Here is a 21434-nt window from a genome sequence, read left to right as displayed (position 1 = left end):
CCACCTCCACCAGCTGGAGACAGGAAGAGCAATTTCTCCTTGGGTCTCTAAGGTCACCTTTAATGTGGCCTCTGGGGGGGGGGGAGCAGAAAATGTCTCAATAGAGTTGCAGGGCGGCTGGATTAGCCAGGGGACAGAGCAGGAAGCCCCACTTTTCCCAGGCCTGGCCGAAGCACTGCTGGCCTGTGTACATGACATGCTGACATCAGTCTGTGCTGCAATCCATTCAGGCATTCTAGGTTTGTGATAGTAGGAGCAAATGTGACTCCATTTTGTTTTATGACTTCATCCTGTAAAACAACCATGCCAAGTAGAAGAGTCAAGATGTTCTTTTCCTTTTGTTATAGAAACCTTTAAGAACATGGAATTACCTAATGGGGCATTGTTTCTGTAACTAGGGTAACGGGGCTCTGTTTCTGTAACTGGGGTGACTGGGCTAACTGTGATTGGTTAGGCGTCCCTCTGCTTGACTGCACTGTCCCACTTCTGTAACCTGGCTTGCTTGCATTGGCTAGACCCCCCCCCCCCCCCCGAACATCCCTTTTGCAGTTTTCAGGCTTATAAGGAGTGCCCTTGCAATTGTTCCGGGCTGATCAGGGGAACACCTTTATGTTCTGGTCAGCCGCCACCGGTGTGCTTCAATAAAGGCTTGATTTGATTATACTTGAGTGGTCTGGAAGTCAGTTTATGAAACCCTGGGACAAAGCTTTAACTATAACAGGTTCTTCTGTGAATTATAGCCTTCTGAGTTGCTGAGCCCCAGAGATAAGACCAGCAGTTGCCTCAGCCTCTCCCCAGCTCACTGTGGAGAACTTCCCTGGCTCAAACGTATACCTGGCTTGGAGGCCAGCTGCTGTCTCATGTGCTCTGCCTTTGTCCTTGCTTTGTGTCTCAGGCTATTGACCCCTGGTCACAGTCTGCAGTGTGCAGTGGAGATATGGTTGTTAATATAATTCGTATATTACCTGGGAGGTTCTGCCAAATGGTGCCCTATGGATACCACCTGGGGCACCTCATTTTCCTCTAGACATAATTTCTCAGGCTACATTCACCAGATTTTCAATGTGTGGTGACATGGAAAAAGAACATAGGCTGTGGGAAGGTCAAACACAGATTTGAACTTGCACTTTGCTGTGTGACCCAAGGTGACAAGCACATTGCTTACTTCACTTCAGGGTCTCACATTCCCCACCTTCAAAGGAGCAAAATGTCACCTGCCACATGAGAGAAGTAAATGAGATGATAGGAACTCATCTAGGGTGGTGGCTGGCATTAGTGGGTGTTGGAAAATGCTTTTTACTTCCCAAAGAGCTTTGAAAGACACATTAGAAGTCATTATCTAGGATTTTACCTTGGACCAACCAATCTGTCAAGAAAACTTGTCTTTTCCTAATAAGAGCTTTAATGTAACTGAAAGAGAAATGAGTGGTGGAGCAGGGCAGTGCCTGGGGGTACCCATGCTAAGACAGTGTCCTGCTTTCCAAATCTCCCTGTGGAGGGGTCAGAGTGACTCACTCCTGTTCCAGGTAATCCTGGCTTTATGGTGCAGACAAACACCATCTGGTGTGGCATTGGGGCCTTCTTTGCACTTTCTGAGCTGAATAATCCCCTCTGGTGACATAAATGACAACAGCAAGTAAACAACTTTAGAGCTCCAGAAAAAACAACTTAAAAGATCCTATGCAGCTGCCTGCCCACTGAAGTGAATTCCACAGAACTTCCAGTTAGCATTCACTAAAGCGTGTTCTATGGAACCTGAGTTCAGAGGGATGTGAGTAACAACTGTGTGAAGGGGGGAAGGATGCCTCTTAAACGCACTGGGTAGAGTGGACAGAAGGTTAAAATGAGCACCTTTCTTGACCACCTGTCTTTTCAGATCTAGATGTTCTCCTGTGGCTGGTCAGTCCCCCTGTGGGAGATGGATGGACAGTGTTTCCCAAACACACTTGACCCTACAGCTCCTCCTTTGAGGAATTCCTATTAACATTCTAGACGCAGGATTCTTCTGAAAAATATTTCTAGATGTACTGTTGGGTTTTTTTACAACTTTATGGAAGCATATTTTGCATATCATTTCCAGCTGTGTGATTATTAACATGAATAATTTTAGGACTTTCCATTCACCCCATGAAATAAATCTTCCTGCCTATTAACTGTTAACCGCTGTTCCCACCCCATCTAGGTAAAATCACTAATTTATTTTCTGTTTCTATAGATTTTCCTTGAGAAACATTGTTATTTGGGGGAGGGTGGTAAAATATACATAACATTGAATTTACCATTTTAGCCATTTCAAGTGTACAATTCAGTGGTGTTAAGTTCACACTGTTGTACAAACACCACGACCATCATTCTCAATTTGTTCAATATCCCAAACTAAAACTATATTCATTAAAAAACAATTTCTCCTCCCCTGAGGCATTGGTAACTTTTGTTCTAATGTTTGTCTCCATAAATTAGACTATTCTGTTTACTTCATATAAGTACAATCATGCAGTATTTGTCCATTTGTTGTCTGGCTTATTTTACTTTGCACAATGCCCTGAAAGTTTATTTATATTATAGCATGTATCAGAATTGCATTCCTTTTAAGGCTAAATAATTATATTCCATTGTATATGTATATTACATTTTGTTTATCCATTCTTCTGATGATGTATACCAGATTGCTTCCATCTCTTGGCTATGGTGAATAATGCTGCCATGAATATTGATGTACAGATGTCTTTTTGAGTCTCTGCTTTCAACTTTTTGAGGTATATCCTACCAGTAGAATTTCTGGGTCACATGGTAATTTTATGTTTCACTTTTGAAAGATCCACCATATTGTTTTCCATAGTGGCTGTGTTGTTTTATGTCCTCATCAGCAATACACAAAGGTTCCAACTCATCATCAATACTTGGTATTTACTATTTAATTTTTGGTTTTGTCTATCTGTTTATGATTGCCAATTTAAGGAATATGGAGTAATATCTGATTTTGGCTTGAATTTGCATTTCCCTAATGACTGATGATTTGGAGCATCTTTTCATGTGCTTATTGGCCATCTGTTTATCTACGGAGACAATTATGTACCTGAATCCTTGGCCTGTCTCATTATCAGGTAGATTTGTTGCTGTGGTTAAGCCATGGGTATTCCTTTGTATATTCTATTCATCCCTTATCACTTAAATGATTTGCAAATATTTTCTCCCATTCTGTTGGTTTTCACTTTCTGGATAGTGTTCTTGGACTTCATTTTGGTGAAGTCCAATTTGTATATTTTTTTTCTTTTGTTGTCTGTGCTTTTGGTGGGATAACCACTGCTTTTAGGTTTTAAAAGATCAAATAGAAAGAGAATCTGCCCTTGAAAAGTAAAAAAGAAAATCAAAATTGCCTGCTATCCTAACAGGTATTTTTATTATTCCTTTAGAAATAATAATTCATTTTTTTCACATAATATCCCCCCAAATAGTCAACTCTGAACTGTGTTTCTTGGCATATGTTTAAACAGCAATTGTTGTTCTTATTGAATATTCATTATGCACATGTCAGACTATCAGAGACCGAAATATCAGCCATTGTCAGTTCCAGAGCTGTCTGCCCCGAGTTGAGAGGCATATTTATTAGTAAAGACTCAGTTGCAAGTGACAGGGAACCAATTTGAAATGGCTTAGATAGAAAGGCGAATTTACTGGCTCATGCAGCTAAAATGTCAAGGAGAAGTATAGTGGTTTAAGTAGGTCTAGAGGCTATATCTCAAATATTTCTATTTTATTCTTCCCTCCTTCCTTTTTTCTCTCTATCCTTGATGTGGCAAGGCATTACATGAAGACTCAGTCCCCTTGTCCCAGAGCACCTTAGTGATCATCTAGTTTTTCACCCCTATTTCTCAATGATGGTCTTCTTGCAAAGTGAGCAAGGCAAAATGGTTTGGAAGGTGTATTCGTCTTTTTTTTTTCCCTATTGCTATAACAAAATACTTGAGGCTGGAAAACTTATAAAGGAAAAAAGTGTATTTATCTCACAGTCTTAGAGTCTGAACGTCACCCAGCATGGCACCATTGTGGTAAGGACTTAGTGGGAGAGGGCATCATGGCAGGGTTCATGCAAGAAAGATCAGCTGGAAATTCAGGAAGCTAGGGCAGGGCATTGTCCCATTCCTCATGAATAAAACACTCAGGGTCACTCCAGGGGAACTGGGATGCATGAAATGATCACACAAGAGACAGAGGTACCTTTTTCTTTGTGGTCCTGTGGCGGCTCCTCTGACCTTAAGGGTCCACAGAAAGAGTGAGCAAGCATATGCTGGACCCTTTTAATGAGGAGAAGCCATTCGAATGAGGCAAGGGGTCAGGTTTCAGGGGGCTGAGTCTAGCTTCCTGATGTCTGCTGTCAGCAGGTTGAGTGACATCTAGGAAGGCCACACTCAAAGGCAGAGCAAGAGAAAGGGACATATGAAGGGCGTTTCCCTGGAACATTGTATCCCAAACAGGGTAAAGGGGTAATATCACAAAGGAACAGGTAAGTGTAGCTCGAGTCATAGGGCAACATGCCTACATCTGAAGACATGTCCTCAAACTTCCAGGACCACAGAAATGTCCAGGTCACTACGAGATGTAGTAATGGTCAAAACCTCTCTGGCTCAGGGATGGAGAATGTGAATCATTCAGACTGGCTGCCCACAGGGCATACTCTTGCTCTTTTATTACACTCTCAGAAGAACTGTGATTCCAGGAGAATGACTGAATCCCTGGGGTTCCTTCCTTTAGGGCAGGAACCCCAGTGACCTAAAGGCCTCCCACTAGACCCCACCTCTTAAAGTTCCCACCACCTCTTAATGTCAACAACTAGGGAACTGGCTTCCAACACATGTACCCCAGGGGACAATAGCAAACCATATCCAAACTAAAGGCAGAGCAGGCAAGGACATTGCCCTCCAGCAGACATGGAAGGGTATGTGCTGCAAAACCTTTAATCAACATCCAGCTCTGTTCCCAGCGACTTTCCAGGCACAAAGGTTTGCAGATTGATGGGCTGATGGGTGAAGGTTCCCCAGAAGTAGGGCAGAGATTCCATTTCACTGACTTCACATCTTGATTTAAGAAGAGCTATTAGATGTCAAAAACACACTCCAAACACACCCTTTTTGAAGATTGTGATTTATTCTATTATTTTAAAAAATCCAGTCCATCCCATTATATATTATATTTTTATCATTGATTATATTTAAACATATTCCTTTAGTAGACTTAGAATGCTTTAATTTGATTCCCTTGATAAATATTCATTTCAAGGTGACAGCCAGATGGGCAGTAGGCAGGAAAAAAACAGTTTATCCTTTGAGCAAATTTCTTATTGGTGCATTTCCTTGTATGTTGTCATAAAGGCTAATCCCTCACCACACATTAACTTTATGACTTTGTGAATGCCAAACTCCAATGCACTTTTCAATCTACTCATGGACTGAATCATCTTATTTTTCCTTTGCATAAAAGAAATATCATCTTATATTAGGCATAAATTTATAGCAGGCTTAATATTTAGCTTGTTGGAAGCTTTCTTTCAGGAGGCAAAGTTTGTAAAAGACTAATTCAGCTTTGTGACAGAACATGAAAATTCATATTTCCAACCAATGGGTTTCCAATAGAAGCCTTGTTTTGATTTGTTATGCTGTGTCTTTATTTATCGGCTGTGTTCAGACTAACTATAATACCAAGTGTCCCATAATCCTCACGCCAGCTTGTCTTCATAGCTCATGTCCATTTTTCATTCTCATTCTGCTCCATCTTTTGAGTAATGATGACAACAGTGATGAATGTAATAGAAGTGATCAGTCAGTGGCACCACAGTCCCAAGGGGACCTCCGGGTGAGTAATGGATCACCCTCCTGTGTACAGATGCTTTGTATGCATCATTGACTCCAGAAGCAGCTCTCAGAGCAGGGGTGTATGGGTCTAACATTGAATTTTATTTTTTCTTCCTACTCTAATCATGATGAACGTTTCTTTTGTTTATTGTCCAGCTTTTGGTGCTTACATCATGTGGGCTTCAATAATCTGAACTAAGATACATGAATAGTATTTATTATTAAAAATATGATGCTACCAGGTGCAGTGACACATACCTGCAGTTCCAACTGTCTATGAGGCTCAAGCAGGAAGACTGCTTGTGCCCGGGGGTTTGGATCTGCCTGAGACACATAGCAAAACCCTTTCTAAAATTATTTTTAAAATGTGATGCTAGGTTAATGACATTGACAAGCACAGCATACCATTGCCCTTAACCTGGCATTTTAAGACTTAGATTAAGTTATGTTATTTTCCATTGAGGCTCAGTGAGCACACGAACCAGGCCATGGTTTAGACACATCTGAGCAAGGGGGGAGACACAGAAAGACCAAGTTTGATGAAGATCCATACAAGGTTCTTATTAAGGACTTTGAAAGGGACTTATCCTGGTATTATCATTAGAGAAGACTTGACCAGACCAACATAGATTCCTGAGCCACAAATCCAGCATTAAAAATTAAAAATCTATTGATTTTCTCAATACCCTGGTGTGGTCAATATTATCCTTATTTACTGGATTAGGAAAATTGAGATCAGAAAGGTGTAGTGATTTACGTTACAACTCTGATAAGGGATACAGTCTAAATTGGTTTATAAATGTTGTAGCTGTCAAATAGCTACTTTGTTAGGAATTAAAACTGAGAAAATAAAAAATATTCTCTCATGCATTTTAAGATAACAATAATAAATGTATTTCATCTTAAAAAATACTGGCACCATATTTGAGAGACCACCTAAAACCTTAGTCCACAAAACTAAATCACAGGACAGTTTGTTCTTTCAGTATTTCACCTGAACCTCCTCTGGTCAATGGCAGCTTGCCTTTAGGGGTTGCTGCTCCTGTTCAATTTCAGAAAGAAGGAGATAGGTACAGAGCCATGCGCACCCCCCAGCTCCCTCCCTCATAGCACTCAAACACCCAAATCAGGCTGTTTCCTGAGTATGAGGGTAAAGTACAAGTATGGGTGAAGAGGGTGAACCAGGGGCTGGGGTTGTGGCTCAGTGGTAGAGCGCTGGCCTCGCACATGTGAGACCCTGGTTTGGATCCTCAACACCACATAAAAATAAGTGAATAAAATAAAGGTATTGTGTCCAACTACAACTAAAAAACAAATATTAAAAAAAGAGGGTGATCCAGTCTGGAGTTAAAGAGGATTTACATCAGGAAGTAAAATGAGAATGAAAAGATATAAGAAGGGATGGGAAGAGAACCACCTGAGCCAGTCATAGGCTGATCTCTGGAACAGCTTCTGTTTGAGAGCTGAAGATAGATGAGGCTAAAATGACAAAAAGAGTGGGATCCCCTGGTGGTGGCCTAGGTCTCGGCAGGCTGCAGTTTCAATGGACTTCAGGTAATGATTCTGTCTGGCGATGAAGGGATTGACATGACACTTAGTCACCATTCAAGGTCAGGTGGGGGATATAGTTATGAGAACCAGATTGGCTGGGTTATTGGTCCAGGAAGCGGGGAAGCTGTAGCTGGAAAGGCAGCTAGGGCTGAGTGAACCAGATCCACCAGCATGGGGCCTTGCTGGGGGCTCAGCCTGCTTGGCTACATCTACTGTGAAGTGTCCATCCAGAATCCTTACTCTGGCCCCCACCAGATGTGTCCAGATTTCTTTCCAGGGATCCAGGCCCTACCTCTTCTGCATAAAAACAGCTTCTCTAGGGTATAGAAGCTGCTTAATCAGGAAATGGAGTTGGTGAAACTGTTGTAGCCACCAATGTGACATCTTCAAACTGGTCATTAATAGAAGGTAAGCCGAAGCTTATTTTCAAGTTAAGAACAAGGGGTTAGATGCCAAAAACATATTCCTGAGCCACATATGGTCATAGCAAAGCTTTCATGCACCCTTGGAACTGCACCCAATTCTGTAAGCACTCAGGTAATTAGGGATTTCAGATTTGCAATGCATGTTTTGACACCTTCTCAGGAAAACGTTTGGAGCTGAGCATAAATAATATCTTAGTTTTGTAAACCTAAACAATTTACATATAACACTCTTACATCATGACTTCATTTGACATTCACAACTATTAATGAAGTAAACACAAATATTCTCATTTCATAGATAAGAACAAACTGGGTTAATCAAATGTCTTGCCTGAGACTTTACAGCTAGGATGTGGCAGGTCAGATCTTTAGAACTCACCCACTTTATTCTCCCTCCCTGGAGATTTTGGTCTCCTTAGGTTAGTGTTTCTTCCCAGTGTATCCCTTCAACCTCGAATTTTATATTTTTGTGTCAATGATTCAATCATGAGATCATTGATCGAAATAGTAGCCCATGTCTTTTATTTTCCCTCATTTTTAAAGTGAAGTGCTTGGCTTAAGTTGTCATTCTTTGAAGCTTCTCTCTCTGTTTTGTTTCACTTTTTTGAGGCGTGGTCTCATTATGTTGCCGAGGCTGGTGTCCCATTCATGGGCTCAAGTGATCCTCCTGCCTCAGCCTTCCCAATAGCTGGAAATAAAGGCATGCATTGTCAGGGCTCTTTGAGTTTTATTAAGGAAATTCTCACTTCTCCCCTTCATATGGAATCCAGATGACCATGTCCAGATTCTCTTAAAACCATGGACAGTGAGCAATAGCTGATATGGGTCTAACAATTGCTTCAAAGTCATTTGTAGCACATGCTCATATATAAGAATTCCTCAAAAATTAATGTGCCTTTGTTTTGGTTTTGGGGGATCTGTCAGACATAGTCAGATTCCCAATATCTTGCTACCTAATATCAGATATTAGATATCCCAATATCTTACCAATATCTCTAGCCTATGATATCATCACTCACCACCACCCCACCTCCAGCTTGTTTTTCTAGTATTCCAAGCTCCAGCCACAAAGGAATTCCCAAGCATCCAGCATGTTTGAAGCTAAGGACACACTATGACTATGACCAGGAATGTTCTCTCTTTCTACCTTCTCAGAGGTAACTTGTGCTCATTCTTCAGCTCTCCCCATAGACAGAAATCCTTCAGGACACCATCTCTGAATCACAAGTCTAGCTTAGTCTCTCTTTTGCATGCTATAGAGCCATGTGGGCAAGCACAGAGGTTCTGCAGTTAAAAGAACCATGATTGGACTCTCCACACCGGCAAACTTAACCTCTCTGGAATTTGATGTCTTTCCTGTAAAATTTGGGTAATATCCATTTCTTTATAATTGCTGTTTTAAGAATTGAAGGTGAGAATCTATAAGCACAGAGAACAACTGCCTATGGCATAAGTAGGGGCATAGTAGATGCATCTCAATGAGCATCTTTTTTTCTTTTTTAGCCTGTGTTGCCAGGAATAGGAGGCTGGATTAGTTATCTGAGTTTCTTCTGTTGAGAATTCATGGCTGTATCTTTGTTCATGTTGACTTCCTACTGTGAAGTGCCCCTTTTCCCCTACTCTACCCACCCTCAGGGTCCTGTTTGACATATCCCTACTTCTCCCATGATGATATTGGCCCCCACTGTGAGTTTTTACCTATTATTCATCTATTAATAACAGTAGGACTCTTCAATTATTAGGCCTACTATGTGCCCCACACTAATACATGATGAGCATCTGATAGCTATTTAACCCTCCACTGGTCCCAGAAGGGATGAGCTCTGACTATCTCCTCATCCCTGAATAAATGAGGCTTGGGTAAATTTTCCTTCTCACAAATGAGACAGCTGAGATTTGAATCCTTCCTGACCCCGTGGCACAACCTGCCATCCTTCCTGGTTATCAGGTGCACCATCCTTGAGGGTAAACTCTCTTCTTTCCCCCAAAGAGTAAAAGCACTGTGGTGCTAGAGAAGGACAATCTTGTTCTCTAAAGTATAGTGAATGTGAAGCCAGGAGCTCTGGATGCTGTCTAGATGTGACAGATCCAGGGAGACAGAGCAAGAGGAAGGTGACGACTGTGATGGAGGGCCAGGTTCTAGGGGCTATTGCTAGAGTTGCCCTGCTTAAAACTTCTACTGGAAACTGGAAATTCCGTTTACCAGTCTAATAACAAAAGATGGATCTGCAAGGGCTTTGAGGTCAAAGTTTATTTGGAAGGGGATTCCAGAGGAATAGATGAGTAAGCCAGGGAAGGGAAGAGAGCCAATCAAAGGCTCTAATAAGCAGATTACTGCTGCAGGCAACCAGGGCTGATCTCATTAGGAATCCTGGGAAACCATTTAGACTGGGGTCAGAAAATTACAGCTGAATCCAGCCTGTTAGGTTTTTTTTTATTATGACTCTAAAGCAAAAATGCTTTTATATTTTTAAATGATAGAAAAATAATTAAATATTTTATGACATGAAAGTTCTTGAGATTCAAGTTTTAGTAGTGATAATGTTTTCTTGTTATAAGTCCATTTATTTACATTTCATCTATGCTATCACTGCTTGTACCCTAAAACTGCTGAACTGAGTAGTTGTGGTGGAGACCAGATGATCCACAATGATTAAAATATTTACTAGGAGGGTGGTGGAAGGAGAGGGTCATCATTATACAAAATACATGTATGAAGATGTGAATTTGGTGTCAACATACCTTATATACAAACAGATATGATAAATGATGGTATAAACGTGTATTAAGAATTGTATGCAAAAAAATAAGAGAGCTCATGTATAATGGCATAATTTGGTGTGAACATACTTTATATACAGAGTTACAAAAATTGTGCTGTGAATGGATAATTATGAACGTAATGCACTCCACTATTGTCACGTATGTAAGATATAAATTTTAAAAAGAAAGAAAAAAATATATTTACTAGGGGCTAGGGTTGTGGCACAGTGGTAGAGTGCTTGCCTAGCATGTGTGAGGTACTGGGTTCAAGTCTCAGCACCACATATAAATAAATAAATAAAGAACCATCAAAAACTAATAAAAATATTTTTAAAAAATATTTAGTAACTGGTTCCTCATAGGAAAGATTTAAAATCATGGTTTAGGTCATGTTGCCACATTGTTTCTCCCAAAGGATCCTCTTGAATCATTGCTACAGAGATATTCCCAAAGGCTTTAATTTCCCAATACTTGTAGCCCACTTCTTGTCCAAGCAACCTACAAATACTCTCCAAAAGAGTTCCAAGTCTTTTATAGCAGGAAGCAGATTGTATATTTGGAAACCAGTAGGATCCAAGGTGATCTATGTAAGGTACAGAGAGCTCCTGATACAGGAGCAATTTCTTCAAATTGGAGAATTCCCACAGCCCATTTTTTTTTTTTGGCTGTCAACCATAGTACATTGAGCAATTAGCCTCATGTAAAGACACAGGAAGGAACAAACATCCAAAGACAGTTTGTCTATAAAGAAACTGTCTTGTACAAGATGCTAGTGGCATTTCTGTCCCTCTTGACATGTGGTCCAGCAGCAAGGACATGCTGAAAAACAGTGAATGCATGAGCTTCTGCATTTCCTATAGCAGCACTTTCTGCTACAACAGCAGCATGGACAAGATTGTCTCCATTTTGTTCTCAAATTTCACCTCCACCATGTGTGGCCTTTCACCAGGTAAAAATCAAGCCCACCCTTCTTGTTGAGGAACTGTTCAGCAACCTGCTTTAAAACAGGATGACTCACAGCAAACCCAATCAAAGTCATTCTTGTGCTTGTAAAATGGTTCTGAACAAAGTGATATAACTCTTTTGATGTCACTTTTCCAATCCTATAGTCAGGACAATACAATGAATTAGCTAAGGCATTCTGGTAAACAGCAGCATGCAAATTTTCAATGAGAAGAGCCTGTGGATTCTGAAAAGCCAACAGCTTTTTCAATCCTTAGCTGAGACTGAAGGGCAGCCGCTTCCCAACAACAAAATTTGGGTGCTGTGGTGACATTGAGCAGGAATTCCATTAAAATGTCACCATCATCCTGGAGGCACTCCATTTCCCAGTCACACTTAGTTTACCATCACTTGCTTCAATTCCTTGGGTTATCTTGAAAGATGAAGCACCCTTTGTAGTTAAACTGGATGCAAGACACAGCAAATGAGAGGTTCCTAAATTGTTGGAGCCCTAATATCTACTGCCTGCTTTAATGTACAAACCAATTCTTGATGCAGGAGCATAGTTTACTAGAGAAGCAATTACCAAACCATTTGGTAATTTGGTAAACTCAAGGTCCTGAGGATGTAGAGTCACTCCTGCAGGGGCAGTTGTACCTTTAATTTGGGGGACAACTTTGAAGGAATAAAATCTTGAGAAGGACCTGGCTCTAGTCAGTAGCTTCATGGCTCAAGAGTGCTCTGACTCACTGTCAGTGTGGTTTAAAGACAAGCAAGCTGGTACCAGGCTGTTGCCAAAGGAAAGCACCAGACATTCAATGTTTCTGCTTTCAATGCCAATTACTGAGATTCTGGGCTCTTTGGAATTTACACTATCTCCCAGGGTGTAGTTGCTGTAGATGTGATCAAGGCTGCCTATAATCAAGTAAAAACAATTGCCCAAGGAAACCTTTCCAATGCAGATGTCCAGGCTGCCTAAAACAAGCTGAAAGCTGGATACCTAATGTCACTGGAGTCTTTTGAAGGCTTCCTAAATGAAGTTGGATCCCAGACTCTAGCTGCTGGTTCTTACACACCACCATTCACACTCCTTCAGCAGATTGACTCAGTGGCTAACACTGATGTCATAAATGATGCGAAGCAATTTCTTTCTGTCCAGAAGTCAATGGCAGCAAGCAGAAACTTGGGCATACACCTTTTGTTGATGAGTTGTAACACTGAAGCACATGCTGCAGGGGAGTGGAACATTTTCTCAGCCCAGAGCAGCAGACATGTGAAAGTCAAAAGTCTATAATTTATCTTGTTCTTTCTCAATCAACTAAAATATCATAAAACATATATGTGGGGACTGGCATTGTAGGTGACACCGAGGTATTACTCTATGGGTTTAGGGACTGGGATAGAATTTCAGTCAGAAATTTCTAATGGGATAGAATTCAGTCAGAAAAAGACAGTCCAGTAGAACAAGACAAAATGAGCAAAGTAGAGAAAACATAAAATCAAAGAAAATGAAATAAGAATGAGCAATACAAATAATGTACACCTTAACTAGGAGTAGTTCTGTCCATAGATTTCTATTAATGCAGAGAAGCATTAGATCAGAGGCTGGTTCACCGTTTTCATCAAGAAGATATTTTCTATAGTTCTGGAGAGAGCAGAAAAATGTTCTTCCTATTTTTCCACACAGGTGGAGATAGGGAGGAAGCTGTTGGAAGAATAGTTGTAATCTGAATTGCCCTTTTTTAAAAAGGATATTTTTCTTTCCAGGGAGCTCTTGAAGTGCTTTTCTAGTTAAGGAATGTGGAGGTTGAAGTGGGGGTGTATGTTTGCTTTTAGTTGCTGTGACAGATACATGAGGAAAAAAAATTAGAGAAGGAAAGATTCATTCTGTCTTATGGTTTCAGAGGTTTCAGTCCATGGTCAGCTGACTTCAAGATAAAACACTTTAGCAGAAAGACATGGCAGAAGAAAACTGCTCACTTCATGGCAGCCAGGAGGTGGTGGGGGATGGGGGGCAGGATCAGGGACAAATATAGTCCCAAAGGGTACACCCCCAGTGACCTACTTTCTCCAACCCTGCCACACCTCCTCCCTGTAGTCCATTTTAAGTCTTTTGGGGACATTCCAGATACAAACCATAACATGGTGGGATGTTCATATTGGACTGGGGAAGTGGTTCTATTAACCAGATTTGAAATAGCATTGATATATTGCAGCCAATGTTTTATCAAAAGAGTTTGAGCCTTAAAATTCTAGTTAAGTAGTAGATTAGCAGCCAAAGAAATATGCCATGTTCATAATCATAAGAGGGCCCAGAGCCAGTTTCCTTTCCTGTGCAAGCCAGCCCCATGGAATTTTAAAGACAATGTTCCTATTAGGGATAAAGTGGATTGGGTGCCTCTTCTCTGAAGAAGATCCCAAGCTGACCTTGAGTACCCTGTGGGCACTCTGGAAGTGGTGTAAGATATCTATCTAGTCTCTCCAAACCTGATTCAGAGATAACGACTCTGGGTCTTCAGGAAGGTTGCTTAAGAGATTCTCTTTATTCCATCTAATTTTGTTCAAGTAGGTTCTGACAGCTGGACCTTTTGTATTATATTTCTGTATCCTTTGGGTACAGCATATTTTGCCCATTTGAATGGCTCTTTCTGTGAGCATCTTGAAGCCCTAGTAGACTCTAATAGGTAACAGGGTGACCTTCTGCTCTTAACTGGTTCCCTGTCCTCTAAGGTCCTGTCCTCTAAGGAGCCAGAGCATGTACATGATCACCAGAAAGCTTTGTTACTCATTTGACTGAAAACAAGAGCCTCATGTGAACATGTATGAAAGAGATGCAGTTGAGATTTGTGAAATGGTTTTTATGTTCCCATTACTTAGACTAGGGGAGCTGAGTCTTTCCAGTCAATCATATCTGAACTGTCTAGCTATATAAAGCAAAAAGCTTATACAGCATTTGCTTTTGTAAATAAACATGTTTTAGATAAGGTGGAGCATATTTAAAACTTCTGATATGACAAAATATACCAAAAAAAATGGAAAGACACATGCCAAACTGGGAAAATTTTCTGTAACAGTTATGACAGAAAAGTATTAATACTGAGAATATTGTAAAGAGCTCCTGGTCAACTGGAAAAAGACAAAAACTTAGTAGGAAAAAATGAACAAGGGGAATAAAAAGGAAAATTAGAGAAGATAAAATGGAAGTGGCCAGTAAATATATTAAATAATGCTCATCTTCACTAGGAACCATGGAAATAAAAATATTTTAAAACATGATATCATTTTTACCCAATGTAATGACAAAAAAAATATTTAAACATTTTACATTAATGCTCCAGTGGAGGAAAGGGAAAAGCTCTTCTCAATGTTGCTGGTGGGAGTGTAAATGTACATGACAACATTAGAGGATAATCTGGCAGTATCACAATTAAAATGAGCCTGTCCTCATGGTCAACTATTCTGCTCTAGGTATTTACATCAGAGAAATACTTATGGGGGCAGAGGCTGCCAGTTACCACCACATCTGTTCCTCATTTCTTGTGTTGTAGTAAGATCTCCAGATAACCAGCAAGGAATTGCATTTCCCAGCTTCCCTTAAGGGGAAATGTGACCAAATTTCAGCCAATGAGATGTAATAAGAGACTGCGATTTTTAAAGAAGTTTCCTTATGGGAAAGAATATAAATTTTCTTCCTTTTGTCTTTTTTATCAATGACCAGTAGAAGAGAAAGGTGATAAGAGAGACATGCATAAGGCATAGACATGTGAGGGTGGAGAAGATATTAGAGAGATGCATTTACAAGTCAAAGAATCCTGACAGCCAGCAGAAGCTGGAAGAAGTATGGATGTCTCCTAGAGCCTTCAGAGAGAGTGCAGCCCTGCCAACGCTTTGATTTTGGACTCTGTATGAGAATACTTCCATTGTTTTAATATTTCCATTTCTGGTAGTTTGTTATAGCAGTCCAGGAATATGAATATACCATGATGTACTCATTTCATAGGATACTTTTCAGAAGTTGGAAAGGATACGCTCCATTTATATGGAAAGATATTGGCATGGAAAGATCTTGAAGATAATGGTGCTTGATTAAAGCATGTGACAGTTCATATCCATAAAAATACCATTTACACTTATGGAAACCATAAACAAGGCTATGCTTTTTATAGTAATAAATAAATGTATGTAAACATAGAGACACATCTTTTGTGGATCAAGTGAAGAATAATGTTGACCTTTTGGAGGATGGAGAAATAAGAGAATCAGGATTGGGGGAAGCAATCAGAAGAATTAGCTTTTTCACAAGATGAATATTTACATATGAATTGTGTAATAAATAATATAAATACCAACATGGCACTCCAGATCTGGGAGACCAGTGGCAGAGAAGATCCTTGTTTGGGCCTCTGGCTCCAAGGTCTTGGAATATCTGTTGGACTTACTCACTGCCCTGTCCCACCTGACTCCACCCAATATGTGCATGTTCTTATCCCAGAAACTGTGACTGTTACCTTGTACAGCAAGAGGGACATTGCAGATGTGATGAAGGATTCTGAGATTTGAATATTATCCTAGATTATCTGGGTGTGTTTGATGACAGGGTTCTATAAGAGAGGGCATGGTCAGGGGAGAAGGTATGTGCCAATGGAAGCAGAGGCTACAGTGATGCACTCTGGAAATGGATGAAAGGGACCAGCTAAAGAATCCAGGTGGCCAGGCAGCACTGCAAAAGTCAAGGAAACAGATCCTCCCTAAGGACCTCCTGAAGGAACCAGCATTCAACACCTTGAATTTAGGCCAATGAAACAGATTTCAGACTTCTGACATCAAAAGTATAAGAGAATAAAGTTGTGTTGTTTTAAGCCAGTGTGTTTGTTGTAATTTGTTATAGCAGTAACAGGAAATGAACACACTTCTCTGTCCTTACTATCAATGCCTGCTAAACACAGCAAACCTTTGTGAAGAAAGTTCTAAAACTTAGGGGCATATATTTTAAATTAATATGTACTTATCTGTGCTGCTAGAACAAAATAGCACAGAATGGATAATTTGTAAATAATAGAAATTGGTTTCTCATAGTTCCAGGGGCTGGGAGTTCATAATCAAAGCTCAAACAGGTGAGGCTCCATCTCTGATTCCAAGATGATGTCTTGTTGCTGTATCTTCTGGGAGGGAAGAACATTGTGTCCCTCGTGAAAGATCACAAAAGGGCCCAACTAGTTTCTTCTAGTCCTTATATAAGGTTACTCATCACCACCTGAAATCTCTACTCATTACTGTACCCTGTGGATTCAGTTTCAACCTGTACATTCTGGATGGAGGCATCCATTCAAACCATAGTAGTATTTGTCTGAACTTCTGAGTTGCAACATGCTTGCTTCCAATGCTGACCTTATTAGAGACAGGCTGGCGTACACAACCAGGTTTAATCATCACTTAACTAGCCTGTGTAAGAAAAACAGGACTCTTCTCTGTTTCCCCTGACACTATCTATCTACACTAAAAACTTCTTAAAAGACAAGATGATACTCATGTAGGATAAGAAAGTTTCTGAATTTCAAAATTTTGCCTGATAAGTCTTGAGATATTACAGAGAGAATGAAGACTTTCCTTCTTCTAAATTTGAATTCTAAGTGTGCTCAGCTATTTGAGTTTTGTTCTGGAAACCACAGCAAGCTAAGGATAAAACTGATATAGTCCATATTACTCCTTGTGATATGCCAGCCAAATAAGAAATTATATAGCCCAGCAATGATTTCCAGATGAATGATTGTTTTAAAACTCAGTCACAAATGTCTAAAGAACTCTCTTCTTATAAACCGAAACTCCATTCTATGTATGGCGTCCCTCATTACCAGAAAATTCCACTGGATGTGAATTCTCATTGGGGAAAAGCTGATATCTCCCTGCAGACTGACCCTGATGTGCTGGGTAAATAGTAGCTGGCCAAGGGCTGTCCACTCATGAAAACTGTCAACACTACTCCCAGAAAATAGAAGAGAAGGAGATGTGTACTGCAGAAGCAGGAGGAATATTTTGTCTTTACAAAGCATTATCATGACCCTAAAAACAGTTTTCCACAGAAGAGACAGGTGGACAATCTGAAACAAACTCTCTTATTTGAAGTTCTTGAAACTTCTTGTGCAGGAATTCTTTGGATTTATCCATCGGATGACCCGCTGGTGGTGACAAATAGGGATATAGTAACATTATCACTCTATACACCATTTTTCCTCTAAGAATGTGTGGAAAGAAGTGATTTCCAGAGCAAAACTCCTACAGAACATGAATGTGATGAATCATTTTCAGAATGTTTTGGATCATTGAAACAGTCAACTTTTAAGCACAAAGTACAAATTAACTTTATGCCTGAACAAAGGAAGAATCCAGAAGAAAAATCAAAGCTTCCAGATGAACTTACAGAAGAATAATGTGCTTCAGTGGACCACCTCCTGGGGCCAGTTCTCCCTCTGAGATGTTGACCATTTTGAATATAGAGGATTCTCTCAGGTCCACCTCTACACATAGGTTGCCTTTTGGTCAGAGAAAAGAAGGTCATCTTGAAGGCAGAGGGTGTTTTGGTCAATTTCTGTTGCTCTGAGTCCACCCTCAACACATGGAATCCCTGAGGAGATGTTACTTCTCAAGGTCCAGACTGAAAACCTGTTTCTGCACACCCTACTCCACCATGAGGTACTGCTTTCACTGAAGATCGGGACACCAGCCCCATGACTCTTGGGACTCATCCCATCATTGGACAGGATTCAATCTGGGAATCATTCCTGATGGGAGAACTCACAGCATTTTTCCATGTGCCTATCCACAACTCTCATTTGATGAGGGGTAGAAGGACTCAGCTCTGGAAGATGAGGACGTGTTAATCAGCTTTCCACTGCTTTAACAAATATCTGAAATACTCATAACTAAGAAAGAGGAAGGCTTACTTTGACTAACTTTTGTAGATTTCAGTTCATGTTTGGTCTTTGGGTCTGTGACAAGGCAGTGCATCATGGTGGGAGCAAACAACAGAGGAAACAGGTCACCTCCTAGAAACCAAGAATCAAAGAGAGAGGAAGGGACCGAGGTCCCAGTATCCCTTTCTCAGGCATGTATCTAATGATCTAACTTCCTCTAGTTAGGCCCACCTTTTATACCCTTCACCACCTCCCAGTTGTGCCACATGCTGGGGACCACACCCTGAACACATGGCCTTTGGGGGACATTTCAGTTCCAAACCACAATAATAGAAGAGAAGGTCCAGTGTTGTCTGGTCTTTGAAGAAAAACTGAGAAAGAGGAGAACATATCAACCCTTCTCTGACTGACTCCTCTTGTCCTTTAGGTTGAATAAGTCCACCACCATTACCATTAAAGTTAGATCCAGTTGTAGATTAAAGTGATTATGTTAGGAACAACTTGTCTTCCAGACTCCTCCTTATCTATTTGGTTTCCCCAACCACATTTCCTTCCCTTTCCCTCTCACCCTGGTCAGAATGAGCAGCTTTGCCTCCAGAAGGAGGAAGCACTGAGTCAGATAGCTCTAGAATGAGGCAAATATCCAAGAGGTAGGAACTTCCATTTTTCTAGACTGTTCCAAATGTTACACAAATATGTGTGTGCATACCTGTATGAAGACTGTGTACACACATGACTGCTATTGTTTAGATGTTGGATGTCTCTCAAAGGCCCACATGTTAAAGCCTTGCTCCTTCGAGTGGTACTATTTGGAAGTGGTGGAGCCTATAGGAGGAGGAGCCCAGTGGAAAGTCTTTAGGACATTGTGGGTGTGCCCTTAAAAGGGTTAGTGGAACCCTAGTCCCTTCCTCATTCATTTTTTGCTCCCTGAGATGAGCAGTTTTGCTCTGACACATTTTTCTTGCCATGATATGCTGCTTTGCCAGAGCCCAAAGCAATGGTGCCAGTTAATCATGAACTGGAATCTCTAAAACTGTGAGCCAAAACAAACCTTTTCTCTTTGAAAGTTAATGGCTTCAGGTATTTTATTATAGTGATGGAAAGGTAACACAATACCCATGCATATTTTAATCATACCTATATCTGCAAATTGGCATATGTGTCTATATGAGCCCCACCACAATCACTTCTAAAAGCAAAAACAACACAACTAGTAAGCAGGTAAACAAACATACCTTCAGGGAGATCAGAGATGAATGAGGAGGGAACAAATTTGACTTTGCCAAACCCATTCTCTGTTTTAATATGCCAAAGCATACACATGTACTGTATTAACATGTACTTGTGCATAATGTATATGTGACACTGCCATCTGGGACAAGTATGTTTCGAATGATGTATCTAAAAGTGGAAGTGATCTACCTCAGCTGCCATCCAGTGTCTGTGTAAAGTGAGTGATTTCGCTTTTGTACTTGGAAGTTGTGTATCAAGTGTTCTCAGTAGCTCCAAAATGTCTTGTGAGAGAGGTTCAAAGGCAAGTGGAAGAAAAGTCTGTGGCTAAAATAAGTTTAGGAGAGCATATTGTTCTTGGCCACTTCAACAGTATATATCCCAGGCCTCAGTAGTGTAGTCTCTCTCCACCAGCGAGATGGTAGAGGAGACTGGTAGAGGAGAGTGTGGCTGTGGAGTGGCTCATCAAGACCTCCGGAGACCAAGCAGGAAGCAGGTCAGATTTTATTGTGCAGTTACCATGTACATGTACTTGGGCAGTAGCTAGGCAGACTATAGGCAGCCACCAACACAATTTCTTACTAACTGTCCTTGCAGCGACCAGTCGAGCAGGGACTGCAACATATGGCCTCACACCCAGGGCTGTGCCTATGGGGTAGGCAGCCTGCTGCTCATGTACCTAGAACAAGGGGAATGGCCTGCCACTCAGATGCCCTTACAGGTGCCCTTAACGTATGCCATGCATGCAGTACTCCATGCACCTGTACCAACACAGTAAGTCTTGTTGTGTCTCTTTGTCAAGTTTATCACTTCTCTGGGATGCTGCCAAATGTATCTGAAAGAGATCTCATACCTTGCTGAACATCATTCAGTGATGAGCAGATGTAATACCACATGTAGGTTTTTAGCACCTTCCTTTCTCCACACACAGGAGACTTTTGGGTTTTGAATGGCAAGTCAGTGTCTTTTCAAGACAGGGCCTTGTTTGGTCTGTGCCCATGAGGGAGATAAGTCCCCGGGATTCCTGGCTCTTCTCAGAGCACAGTGTGTGACAATCTCCTCTATGTAGAAGACAGGAAGGGTGTTGGTGTTTGGTCTTTGAAAGTAATAAGATGTCTGTGTGGTACTGGGGATTGAACCCAGGGCCTCACACATAGTATGCAAGCTCTTAACCTCTGAGTTACATCCCCACCTCTCACCCATCTTTTTGAGTCATCCTTTTTGAACATTCTCTTGGCTGAAGAGAGCATTGCACTTCTCATCTGAAGTGATTTCTCCAGTATGTATCTCTATTCTTTCAGTGTGCCTCAGTCACTTATTTTATTGAAACCAAGTTGTGGTATTTAAAAAAAGAAGATAACTATGTTTTGGTAATAATTTTCTTGAAATGTTAAAGTTTGTTTGATTTTTGGCATTTTTGGTTTGTTTGACTTTTAAAGTTTTTTTTTTATTTTAAATTTTCAAAGTAATAATATAATAAAGTTACCCAAAGCTTTTAGAGTTTTCTCTTTTTTATTTAAAATTTCCAAAGTAATAATACAATAAAGTCCCCCCAAATTCATCAACTGCTGGTCCCTTGCCATGTTCTGTCTCCTCTCTCTGTACACACCTCCTTCTTACAGAATCATGGGGAAGGGGGCCCAGGTGCCAGGACAGTCCCTTGGATACAGCCCCAAAGCCCCTGTACCCGGAGCAAGTCAATATTCCAGAATTCCAGAATAGATCTTTTTTCCCTTTTAGTTCAGAATGGAGTTGAAAGTCCA

At 40.7% G+C, this 21434-nt stretch overlaps 1 long non-coding RNA gene and 1 pseudogene across 9 annotated transcripts in view; both read right to left on the bottom strand.

The window, feature by feature from the left end:
• LOC308631583 overlaps nt 1-21434 on the bottom strand; it is a 186775-nt gene that overhangs the window by 32345 nt on the left and 132996 nt on the right. The window lies entirely within an intron of this gene.
• LOC308632050 (cytochrome b-c1 complex subunit 2, mitochondrial-like) lies at nt 11330-12258 on the bottom strand (annotated as a pseudogene). Its single transcript has one exon. The product of its transcript is annotated as a cytochrome b-c1 complex subunit 2, mitochondrial-like (transcript).

Source organism: Spermophilus citellus (genome assembly GCF_964194105.1).
Source record: "Spermophilus citellus genome assembly, chromosome: 12".
NCBI classification, from domain to species: Eukaryota; Metazoa; Chordata; class Mammalia; order Rodentia; family Sciuridae; genus Spermophilus; species Spermophilus citellus.
This window is presented reverse-complemented; position numbering and strand designations above follow the sequence as displayed.